The following is a 13416-nucleotide window of genomic DNA, read 5'->3' on the forward strand; positions in this document are numbered from 1 at the left end:
GGGGCTACTTCTCTTAACGCACCCTGCGCTAGTATTCCAAAGGAATTCTCTGATGCTTAATCACCGCTTGACTTGAGCTATGAAATTAAATTTATTTGAAGGGGATTGACCTAGAATCCTGTGGATTTTGCCATGGAATTGCACAGCAGGGATTATAAATTAATATATACTAACTAAGACTATGTTATCCTGAAAAAAAACACACAAGACATCGTAATTCTGCACTTTCTTGGTTACACACACTCCACGTAGCAACACGTGTGATTGCTGAGATGTTTGTCCATTTTCACACATAGTCCGAGAGATGCAGGCACTTTAAACAAGATGTTTTTGATTCACTGACTTAATTAAATCTTTATTTATCCGTCTAATGAAAATCCTTCACCCTCTTTTGCACTGACTCGCTGTGAACATAGAATAATAAAAGCTAAAGCGAAACTACAATATTTCGCCAAACATTAAAACTTTAAAAAATGACAAACAGCAAGGATACAATTTGAAAAGGGTAAGAGGGAAATTAAATCACAATTGAATAAAATCTGAGCTTAGCAATAATGTCCATATGAACAGATGTGTGATGAATTAAAAGAAAAAACAGCATATAGCGTCTTAGTAAGATGCTGGGCCAAAATGTATGACCAGAACAGCTTCAGTGCATCTTGGCTTTGATTCGACATGTTTTTGAAGCTCTGCAGAGGTTATGGAGGACCATTCCTCCAGAGGATATTCCCTCTTTGGTGTTTTGATGATGGTAGTGGAAAGTGTTGTTGAGGATCCATCCATCCATCCATCCATCCATCCATCCATCCATCCATCCATCCATCCATCCATCCATCCATCCATCCATCCATCCATCCATCCATCCATCCATCCATCCATCCATCCATCCATCCATCCATCCATCCATCCATCCATCCATCCATCCATCCATCCATCCATCCATTTTTTTCCGCTTATTGGGGTCAGGTCTATGCAGGGTGTTCCTCTCCACAGCAATGTTTTCCAGCTCCTCCTGGGGAATCCCAGGGTATCCCCTGGCCAGATGAGATATGTAATCCCTCCAGCGAGTTCTGGCATTCCTCCCAGTTGGGGGAGCTCAGAAAATCTCCAAAGAAAGGTGAACACAAGGCATCTTAATCAGATGCATGAACCACCTCATATGCCTCCGTTTCATGTGGAAGATCTGCCGCTCTGCTTCAAGCTCCACACCGGTGAAAACTCATTCTGTCAGTCACTACTAAGAGCTCATGACCATAGATAAGGGTTGGAATGTAGACCTTACGATTCTAGCTCTGCTCCCTCTTCACCAAGTCTGGTACAGCGCCTGAATTACTGCTGATGTTGTCCCAATCCATCTCACACTCCGTTCTACCATCATTCACGAACAAGATCCTTAGATACATTAACTTAACTTTTCTTTTTGCTCTTTGCAGTAACTCAGCTTCAACATAGATTAAACAATCCACTGGTTTCCTGCAGACTCTAAGCTTTAGACGCAAGTCAAAGCTGTCTAACCTGTTTGTCCAAAATCCTCCAAATGTATTCGGCTGGGTTGAGACCTGATGGCTGTGATGGTCATACCTCATACTCATTAACCCACTTAGTGACCTCTTGTGCCCTGTGGATGGGGGCATTGTCGTCCTAGTAAAGACCACTCCCTTCAAGTTAGAAACCTTTTGACACCAGATAGAGGTCAACAACTTTGCGCAGATTTGCAGTTGCCCTTCCCCCTACGCCAAAAGATGCCCCCACAGCATGCTAGCGCCACCAGATCTCCTCACTTTTACATATATATGCATCTCGAAAATCACTTTGTGTGGTTCAGTCTTACCTTAGAAGCATTAGCACAGGTAATCAATTTCTGAATCATACACTTTGAATATAAGTCAATAAGTCTTGTACTATTCAAAAACATACAACTTGCCTGTGTTTGACATGTGGTGGTTTAATTGTCTGTGGTATTCCACATCATGCTGAATAACTGTCAAGTGTTTTTACACCGATGTCTCTGCAGCAGAAAAACTGATGCCGTGAAAGCTCATATAGCATGCATATAGCAAAACCTGTTGATTGTCAGACCTGCTTTCTAGCCGGTAAATGCTGGTAACTGGCATTCAGGCTGACTCCCTTTGTTTGTAACTGGGACAATCAGAGTCTTAGATCATTAGGTGTTGTTGTTATTTTGTCCACAAGCCTCTTGACATGTTCAGTCTGGACAGAAGTGCTGTGAAGTGGGTCTTGTTCTATCGGGTCAGAGCACTGTGTGTTCCTTCAGCACAGTTAGCCCTGCACCTCTCGTCACACAGCCCCCCTGCTCCATTTGCAGCTTATTTTTGCGCTAATGGAGGTTCTGATCAGACCTCAACTATCCAACCACCCACTCAGAGGTCTCTCTTTTTGCTCCTCACTGTGTGAATTACTCCAGTAATGGCAGCCTTGTAAGATGTTCTTCATCCTCCTCCATTTCCACCACCCTCTTTCTCTCTGCCTCCTCTATTCTCCTCTGTAAGCAAGGTACAACCATTCCTTCCATTATCACTCTGTTCCTTCACAGCCGGCAATCTGGCAATCGACCTTTTCTACCCATTAGGGTTATTTGGTTTTTAGTGCGCTCGTGTTTTCAGAAACTACTTTGACAGTTATATTATTGCCTAAAAACATGCTGATTTGAGATGTAGACAAGAAAAATCCAAAACAAACCAGTTTTTTTTCATTGGAAAAAGTCTTCTTAGCCTCATGTCTCTATAACAAGTTCATTTTTTAAGTCTAATTCACTTGGCAGTTGTATCCTATCACAATATTGAATACATTACTGAAGCTTTTACTGTGATGATGTACATGCTTTGATAATGAGTGACACTCGAGGTGAATCAAAAGGAGACTTCCCCTCTTTCAAAAATAGATGGAAGACCCATTCAAGGCTTCTGGTGGTGCATCATATTCTTTTGTGTGCTCACCAGAGGCGCAGTGTGTGGCTCAAATGACAGAGATAGCATCAAAGTGACTGTGCAGCCTGGCACAAAGGACACACCATGGAATAAAGGAGAGTTCAATCATCTCACCCCCTTTTCAATCTGCTCCTTTTGTATCTGAGCCAATAAACTCCTGGCTAATTTCTCTTCCAGGCTGCTCCCTGGATCAGGCGTTTCTTCTGAAATCTAATAAGAGGCGAGTAATTCTCTCAGCTTGTTGTCGAAGGTAGCAGAAGCCGGAAAGTCTCCAGATAACTGTAATGGAACTCCTAATGCAAAAACAGACACGTTCAAACGAGATAAAATATAAAAAACATTGATTATTCTAAGGGGAGTATGATGTCAAATCCCTAAAAGCAAATAAGGAAGTGTCGGGTTGTATAGTTTTGTTACACATGATGAAATTGTGGTATCACAGAATGCAACTCCCAAACGCTGATTTTTGTTGCCATATTTCTGTCCTGCTAATACAGTCTCCTACCATCTCTCAAGTGTAAAGGCTCGGCATTTCATGGTTGAATGGTTTTCTTTAGAAACAGTCCCCCATTCCCTCGCTGCACTGGAGTCTCTGGCTGCAGGCTTTCTTTATCAGGAGCCTGCACTTGTTAGTGCTACCTTTCATGATTGTCAAATTGACTTGCCACATCACTTGAGTGGTCCTTTTAGAAATGGAATCCTTGAGAGCACCAATCTGGAGCAGTGCACTAGCTTTAGCTTCACTTGTTAAAGGCTGCGCGAACACACACACGACTGAGGGCATCTGTTTCCTGTAGTGCCCAATTCAGAGTGCATGAAAACTCCGCAGAGCTTGATGCGAGGGTCTCCTTCAGTTTGCATCAATATGAAAATGAAAGTGCACGGTGGTTGTGTGTAGAGAAGAGTGGCTTGTTCAGGAGGCACCGGTGTGAAACCAAGTGAGTCCGTTGAGAACGCTCAAGCCGGGAGTCCCTCGTGTTTGGGGGTTTCATATTTTCCCACCAACATTCTTGTACATCTTTCTACTTTTTAGGGTATTTTTCTAATAGTGTACTTACTGGGGATGTCCATCTTCAGGTGTTCTGCAAAGACAAAGCATTTCATGGATGGATAGTCCAGTTTCACCTGATATTAAAACGGTTAAATGTAAGATCGCAAAAGATTTTGATATTTTAAAAGCAACAAATTGGGATTTATATAATTACAGTCTTACTGGAAATAATTCAATTGTTTCAGTCAAATTCTAGAGCAAAGTAGATCAATATAAACATCAAATCTACCCACTAAGCACCAACACGCTTACCAAAAAGGAACAAAACCAGACACTCTATCTATCAACAACACTATATATCAGTTTATTAGCTGTTTTGTACCATTATTATAACTGTTCTGCTGGAAAATACAGCATTTAATTAAACTGTGTGAGCTTATTGTCTTTTCTTATTATTTGTCTCAAGATGCTTTTGTAAACTTTATTGAGCTTAAGAATGAAACTTTTGGAAATCATAAAAAAATCCAAAATAAACAGACTGTAAACAAACCTAACTAAAGCTATTCCAGCTATGCGTTTGCAGCATATGGCCCATAAGTATAAATAAATGAAGAATGAATGAGATAGAATGTTGACATGGAGTTTGTGTGTGTGCGTGTGTGTGTGTGTTTACGGTACATCCAGCATCATTACCCAACAGATGGCTTTGTGTGAACATTTTTATTGGTGGTGATTGCAAACCTGCCATGAATGAAAATGATCTCTCCGGCAGTTTCATGGGTGTTTTATGGAAGGATAAACAATGAAAGTGGTAGGTCAGGGGCATTCCAGGTTCTTATAATATAAATGGAGCCTCTGGCATTTAGATGTGATTCACTCAAGTGTGAATTAGTAAACTAATATCCCTACTCTTGAAAAATGACATTAAGTATATGTACTTAATTAAATCCACTGAATATTAAACCCTCTGAACCACAAAGCTTGCTAGCAAGACTGCTGAAATTACACAATTTTTCAGAGCCAGAAGCTGTGAAAACAGAAAGAAACGTCAGATTTCCAACTTTCTGACAGTCCTTTAACTACACATCTGTGACATGCCGTTCTTCTGGGGAAAACGAACAAGTCTGAGCTGAAAATAGTCATATTTCATCAAAATCCCATAATTCTACATGTCCCATTTGAGAATTCACCTCAAATGACATGTTTTGCATTCGCTAGATTCTGTAAGTAAATAAATAAATGTTCTGTAGCGTAAATGCAAAGCCATTAGTGACTCAGCTGTGACACGACAAAAGACAGAAATTGGCTCTTGGAAAAAGTTGGTTCCTTTTTCTTTTCAATTTTCATAGAATGAATTGACTTTTTTGGGGACTTATTGCATTATAACCTGTTATAGACATGGTTTTGTTGTTTATATCGCAGTGAAGAATGAGAATAGAAGCTGAAAACACACAGAAACTGCTGGTGTTCAGAGGGTTATTTAAACAGAACAGTTAACAACTATTTTAACAGAGAAATAAAGAAATATTTATCACCTTCATTTACCGCAGCAGCATAATTGAACATCAGACACAATGGCAGATCAGAAAACATGATTTTTTTGAAGACTTCTGACAAATGTGAAAGAGTCATTGTTAACATAAAATAGGAAATAAACAGGCAAAAATCTTGCTTTAAAACGTGGTATAGTTAAATATTAAAGACATCAGAGACTTCTCTTGCATCATCATTTAGAGATTAAAGCACACTTTTGAAAAAAGAAAAACCTGCGTTAAAAAGTTCCTGTTCGGTCTTCAAACAAATCCAGACACATGAAACACAGTAGTCTAGCAGCAGAGTCCATAATAGGGTGCTGACCATAATATTTTTGTATTCCCACAGATCTGCGGTGCTGTAGTAATTACTCAGATGATTTGGCCTCTGGAGGAGTGTCAGGCTCAGAGCTGAGGTGGGGGTAGCCTCATTATTTCCAAAGTGTTGCTCTCTCCACCTTTAATGCAGTGTCAGTGTCAGGAAGGGAAGCAGTCGTAGGGGCTGGAGGGAGAGCAGCTTCATGCATTAATGAACAACAAGGTTGGAGGTAGGCGTCAAAGCTGAAGTGTTGAACTGCTGGTCGGGGCCAAGATGAGATAAGAATAGATCGGCCGCTCCTTCAGCCATTTAATATTGCTGTTGTTATTAATGACTTTACGCTCTCGGCTTGTTATAGAATCGTACAAATTATTTCTGTCAGACGTCGCCGTTCGTTGCAGATTCATGGCAGTTCCGTGAGCTCTGTGGAGATGTAATTTGGGGTTGTGCAAGTGCAGCGAGGAGTTTTGTCCTGTTTTAGGGCGTCCCCCAGCCTACATACAACATGTTTAGCTTCACCTGTAGGGATCACACCTCTCTGATACATCATAAATACACAATGCAGCTCATTCATCCTCCATCTCTTCCCACGTCAACAGATTAAGGTTTTTTTGAGGGTGTATTCAGCTCAAATCTCCTCCTTAACCAATCTGTTATACCCCTGTTTATTTAAAACAGTTAAGAAAATGCTGCTGCATGTATTTACGACTAAATGAATAAAATTTGGTGCAATTGCCACAAGGTTCACTTCAGGTTGGATTTGTACAATATACGAGCAAAGAGTTTCTAAGTCACTCCTGCATCAGCTGATTTTGCATCAGGTGCTCCATTATGAGTGACTCATTTGTTAGCTTCGTGGCTACCAGCTATTTACAATAACATTCAATCATACTTTCCAACCTAACTTTTTTTCATAATTACTCTGCTGATTATGCCGGTGCATTTGCTGATGCGCTTCCTTCCATTAACCCACCGTCATTTTCGCTCGCTGCTGTTTGATTTAACCAAGATTAATTCTGCCAGCAGAACTCGACAAGTTTCCAAAGAGCTCCCTCAAAGAGCTGAGCCTGCTTTGACTAATTTAACTGTTTGCTGTGAATGCTGTATTTCTTACCCATGCATGACTTTATAAAAGTAAATTCCTGATCCCGCCATCTTTACAGACCAATTGACTAATTCCTGGGTTGCAATTTTTTACCCTAAAACCTGAAAAGTACTGTAGGTTTTTGCATTTGTAATGCGGGACAGTGGTGTATATATGTAAGCAGAGGCACATGTTACCCAAAAAAACTTGGAAAAACAAAGTGGTAATTTTTTTAAAGTCATTTGTACGAACATATGAACTGTTCTACTGCACATCCACCTCTGCCATTTGGTATCTTTGTTCCAGTCTCAGTGCTCTGATTTGGGGATGACCCCTCCTCGCAGTGTTACACCGTGTCATTTCCTTTACCAGATAGTGCTGTACTTTACAAATATAGAAATGTGTGTGCTGGCTGCTCTGAGAGCCTCTGAGCTTCCCAGATATCCCACTTCTCCATCTCCAAAGTTTTTTTTTTCTTTGATGTGTTTCTTTACAGAAGCATGTTCCAGCTGTATTTCTCCTCCCACAGTAGGCCGGCCTTCTACCACAGTGGCCATTAGCCAACTATCGATCTGTCAGCTAGGGCTTACACTGAATCTCCCTTATCCATCTGGGATAATCGTTACATCTCTATTAAAATGGAGTGGCCAAAAACCACACAAACGGTGGTTTAGCTGCCATGGTGTGGATGCTGCAGGGAAAGCCATGAGTCGTGCGCTGCTGACAGATAATGAGAAAGCAGGAGAGTGGAAAAAAATACAAATAGTGCATCGACTGGTTGGGGAGAAAATGGGGGTAAGGGAACTCCAAGGTGTGTTTGGCAGGGAAAGCCCTGCTGTGGTCAATATAATCAGTGTAGCGTGCAGGAAACTTCTTAGTTCCATTTGTCAGTCGTTCCTTCTGCTAAAGGATCCGCCAGCATGGCCACCACTAAAAGTACCTTAAAAACCAAGTACCTTTTGGATAGCACATAATCATATTAGTTTATTATTTTATTATCATGGCAGGGTAATGAAAGCATTTTCTACTCGGCTGGAATGAACTGCAAAATACAGAAACAAATTTAAAATGTAAGTAATCAAATGTTTATAGCATCTACAGCTACATTATTGTGCAAGTTGATTCCAGGCTTTCTACATTTTTTGTCTTTTATTTTCTGTGGATTATGGCAATTTAGCCATGTTATACTGCACAAAAGACAATTTTGAGTTCTGTCTGCTTCTAGCCATGGCTGTACTGTTTCCATAGAGGTGCACAGTTTTTTATCATAGTAAAGAATGAGCCCACAGTGAGTACACATTGAGCCAAATGCAAGGTACTATTATTTGTGTTTTTCTGCAGCTGTTAATTAAAAGAACACTGGGAATGTTGCAGATCCCATCTACTACCTTTGACAGATTATCTTTAGTCATCTAATGAGGAAACTCTAATCTATATGGACTCAGCTGTGGTTTCCCACCTATAGACTTTCTGTCAATTGTTCATAATAAATAAAAATGAAAAAAAAGAGAGAGAAAATAATCTGTTTTTTCCATTTAATGCCTCTACCATTAGGCTACTGGAAACCCAAAGGATGTTTCTTTCAGGAGCTTAGCATTGCAACAACAACAAAAGAAAAACAAAAACTGTATTTCAAATGAACATTTACAACTGTGGTCCCAAAGTTGTGGGGATTTAAAGTGGATATTTGGCTAAAACCTTGTCTGCTGCAGGGAAAACAGCCAAGCTTTGAGTTATTAAGTTGTCTTATAAAGAGAATTAAGGGTTTTAATGAAACACTTCCAAATAAAACACACTGTTCATTACTTATAAAGTCAAGATCAGTGAGCAAATGTTGCTGGTGAAGGTACAAAGTTATGCCCTCATGATGCTGCCTGTTGTCTGTCTCTCTCCTCTGAATACATTTTCAAGGATGTACAGAAATACACACAATAAAATGTAATTAATTTGGAACTTCTGTAGTAGTCATTTTATCTATCTGTTCAAGATGGAAGATGAATTGCTTTATTGTCACTACACAATGTACAAGAAAAGTAAGCAGCAATCCTGATAGTGCATTCACACATTTAAAAAATATGATAAGAAATGTGCAAATGTAAAATAACAAAAACAGAAAATAGACGGATAGCTTATTCTTTAAACAGCTTGTTTAGGATATTAAGAATTATAAAACAGTGGTTTAAGTGATGTTACACTTTTGTATTTTGCGCATTCCTTACTAAAGTATGGCTCGAAGTAGTGAACTGATTAAAGTAACTGATGTCCACCCATTCCTTAGCAATCTCTGCCTTTTAAAATACACTTAAGAAATGATGTGTGCCAACTATTTATATCTTAGTACTTTTTAAGAACAGTCATTCTTAAGTCTAATAATCTGTCCTCTATGACCAGAGGTCATTGTTGGGGAAGTGCATTTAATTTGTTTTGCATTATTAATTTTAATGTATAAGGAATTATCTTCCTAACCTTGGCTTTCTGTCAGATAGTTGCGTTTTTAAATGTGCGTTCCCACACCAAAATGTGTCATAGCTATGCTGGTCCAGTGTGAAATGATTTAGTTTCACCGTAAAGGCTGTAAAATTCATGTGCCGTTACTTCTGAGTTTCTTTCACTTTGCAAAAAAAAGGAGCAGAAGGTGTGAAGGTGGTTGAGGTATTAGCTGAAGGACCTTCCCCCTGGAGTCTGGAGTTTAAGTCCTATATAGATCATTTTTCTGTGTGATAGTTTTCAGTCCTTGTCAGTCACTGTTTGCTTTTGTTTATGCTACAGAACTACTTGGTTTGGGTTAAAATACATGTGTTGTTTACTTCACTGCTTGGTTAATGAGTCCTATCCCAAGAACAAACCAGGCGTAAACTAACCGTGACGTCACTCGTTGGTTTCAACGCCGAGAAAATGAAGCCCGGATTTTGCTACTTTCTGGTCGCCGTTTTGGATTTTTTGGAGCCAGTGACGTAGAAAGTGTCATCAAACAGACTGGACCGGAGAGTAACTAGGAGCAGGATTGGCTGAGAACTCTCTTATCCCGCCCACGTTTTACCGCAGAGGCTTCTGTTGCTGTCCATCAAGTATAGCCACGCCCCCCTGGCTCCGCCAACTTTAAGGATTTATTTAAAATTCAGTATTGATTTATTTTAAGATCGGCCACCTGATCTCTCATTTTGACCATGAAAACTAACGGGAAAAAAATCCTGAGCTGTAGAACATCAGTCTATCAAATTTTATTTTTTCCAAAAATGAATTGGGGTCTATGGAGCGAAAGCTTTTTGGAGCCAGCCCTAGCGGACGGCGTGATATTGCAAGTTTTTGACACTTGCGGGTTGGCTTCAATTCTGGAGCCAGATGCTACGTCCATCTTTATATACAGTCTATGAAACAAACCCTAAAAGCTTTAAGCAATGGACCACTAGCTATAAAAATGCAGACATGAACTGGTCATTCACGATGACTCTCAACTTGCCATTCAAAGAATAAACTATTACCAGCTGTTGTCTCTCAGCTGTTGGTCGTTTCATGGAGCAGTGATATTACCTGCTTTTATGAATTGGCATCAGCAAACCGACATTTGTTCAAACCAAGCACAATGAGCCTCTGTTAATGTCTTCTTGATTCTGGTGCTGCTGCCTGTATTATCTTGTTTTTTTTCTTTGAAACAGCTTAGAAGTACATTTTCAAAGCGAGGGATTTTCATAATGCTTCGATTCGGGTTGCTACTGACAAACAAAGAGACGTTTCCAGTGCAAGTGTAAGAGTGTGTTTACTCCACAGAGCAGCAGAATAAAGGAGAAACAGAAGAACAGTAGGCGCTCGGAAGTGGGAATTCAGATTTTCATCTCTGTTCCTCTGTGAGACCCACTGATGGTTTGTTAGTATGTAGAAATGCAGATGGCGTCATTGTCACTGCTCCATGAATGCATATTGCAGCAGCTATCAGAGCAAACACGTCGAGCCTGTTCACTGTATTAATGACCCCAGTTCTGGCCTAATTGCTTTCCTAGTGTGTAAATGTCAAGCACCATGCAAATACAAATGGCAAACTTGTGCTTGTTGCCTCAAGAGCAGCGCTATGTGCAAATGAGCAGCGGAGGGACGAGGGCTTGTGAAGCAACAAGTAGCACTCAGGAACTGGGTATCCAAACAGTAGAATGATGCGTTTTTTATGAACTCACCCCAGACCCTGCACTCAGGAGACCTCTTCTATTCAGTACCCGTACCTCTGTTGTCACAGTTTAGGCATGTACTGTATATACTTTACCAATTCAGCCAGAAAAAAAGCAAAACAAGCACATTATTGGAGGTAAATTCCTTTCATTGCCAACATATAGTCTTAAAAAAAATCCCTTCATGAAATTTATTTGACTGTTATTTAAAAGTAGAAATCAGATTTAAAAAACTATTTTACAATATCAAATAATGAAAATACCACATGGGGGCTTAGTAATTACTTCTCTACAGGGACTTAATTCCAAAAAAGGACATTTCAGCATCTTTTGTGAGAGCTTCCTGTGCATGACAAGCAGCTCTTTTGCATGCCACCTTCCATTCTTTTCATTGCTTTCTATTGCTGAAATAGTTGAAATTGAATATTCTGACCGCCTTTGCTGGAGGTGGACCTCAATTCTATCAGCTGCAGTGAAGTGTGTCTTTTTGCAACAAGAAATTGGACAACTTTCAGATGTGTGGGAATGTGGAATATTGGTGGAAATCTGCTCCTTTTGAGAGGACAAAAAATGTTTAAAGGAAATCTGATACCACTGTGAAGGCTGAAAGTCACTGTAAGGTGATTTTATTTATCTTTATTGCTGCTTAAGATCCAGAAATGATTCATAAGGAGAAATTCTCAAGGGTTACGGCTGCTTCATCGTGGTTCAGCCCTCAGAAGGACTTCTGTGCGATGCCCACGGGGTTGCAGGTTCAAGTCTTGTTCAAGCTGTTCCCGGTAGCTGGATCAAAGTGTGGGTGCGAATGTGTGAAGGATGGAGGTGCTTTTGCTGTGACAGAAAAGTCTTCAGTTGTTGAGCCTGCCTTCAGGTGTAATAACCGCCATCCTCTCTTTTTCCTCCACGAGAATCCCTCTTCCTTTTCTGTTTCCCTCGGTGAAATGAAAGTAACATTTTATCAAGCTTTACCCCTGGAGTTGTAAAAATCAATACAGTGAGAGCTCTTACAGAAAGGTTGTAAATCATGAAAATTCATTCTCTTAAATCAGAGCTAAGCCTGTCTCCGCTGCGTATGGGGCTCTTCGGACTGTGAGCACACTGAGTCAACACAAAAGCTACTGCAGAAAAGCTGCAAATTCTGGCATTTGTGTATGCTTTACAATAAATGCATACTATGTTTAAGAGCTGCAGTCTTCATACCTAATGCAGAAATATGATACTTCATTACTGGTCAATCAGACATCTGAGGGTGAGATTACATTCATCCTGTGAGGAAATAGAATCTCTAGTAGCTCTGATCCGTTGGGTGTAAACGTTTGTCCTGCACCACCTCGTGGTTACGATACTTCCACCACAGCTTCACTGCAGAGGCCAGCAGGTCAGAGGGAGTTGTTGTGTGATACGCCCACACATGCTATTCCTCTAAAAAAGGCTATTCACACTCGGAAAAATCCCCACAGGGAGAGGAACCTTGTACTTGTGGGGCTTTCAGATGAAAACAAAAGCAACAGTTGAATATCTACGCTTATAATTTCATCTCACGTCCATATGTTCCTTTTGTATTAAACACCACATGGCTGCTGTAAGTGCTTCTGGACCTCTAGCCCTTTCCATGTGGAGAGAAAGCATTTCTCCTAGACCAGTGCTAGCAAAGGAGGATAGGCAATTGAGTGGAATGCAGCCACAAGCTCTTGAATTGAGGCTTTTCTTAGAGCTGCAGATGCAGAGAGGCACCAGGCGGGTGTGGGGGTACTAATGAGCCCTTGGATGAATGTCCCTGTTAGAGTTTTCCCCAGAGAAATAGGAGGATTTGCCTCCATGCAGCTAGATGTTATGTGTTGTTTGGGCACCAAACAGCTATCTGGTCATGCTGAAAGCTCTTCTTGGGGCTGTTAAAAAGGTGCGACCTGGGAACTGAGAGCACAATTTTTTTTTTTAAATTCTTTATTTTACCAGGTAAGATCAGTTGAGAACAATTTCTCATTTACAATGCGGACGTCATGAGGATCTTATAGGGTAAACCTGGAAAGGGGGACACCTGAAAGGGTTAATTTGGAGAAACCACAGTGGTGCTTAGATGGTGAACTTGTGTTGTAATAGGGGTCAATATATAATTGAGGGGCTTTTGAAGTCAATAGGATATATCTTGCATCCATTTTTATTAAAAGTAAAAATCTAATGTTTTTATGTTCATTATGATCAGGTCTTTACAAATTCCATAATTATTTATTATTGGAACAATAATTTATTCATAAAAAATGCTTGGATATCAATAAAAAGTCAACTAAATACCTTCCGAATTTAATAACAACCACCTTCTAATTAGCTAAATAATAATAAAATGAGCTGATTCAGAAAAAAATTTGATTGTGTTCTTTTTGT

At 40.1% G+C, this 13416-nt stretch overlaps 1 protein-coding gene across 2 annotated transcripts in view; it reads left to right on the forward strand.

The window, feature by feature from the left end:
• Positions 1-13416, forward strand: part of fgf14 (fibroblast growth factor 14) — a 115224-nt gene that overhangs the window by 83802 nt on the left and 18006 nt on the right. The gene's annotated exons all lie outside the window — the stretch shown is intronic.

Source organism: Acanthochromis polyacanthus, chromosome 14 (genome assembly GCF_021347895.1).
Source record: "Acanthochromis polyacanthus isolate Apoly-LR-REF ecotype Palm Island chromosome 14, KAUST_Apoly_ChrSc, whole genome shotgun sequence".
NCBI lineage: Eukaryota > Metazoa > Chordata > Actinopteri > Pomacentridae > Acanthochromis > Acanthochromis polyacanthus.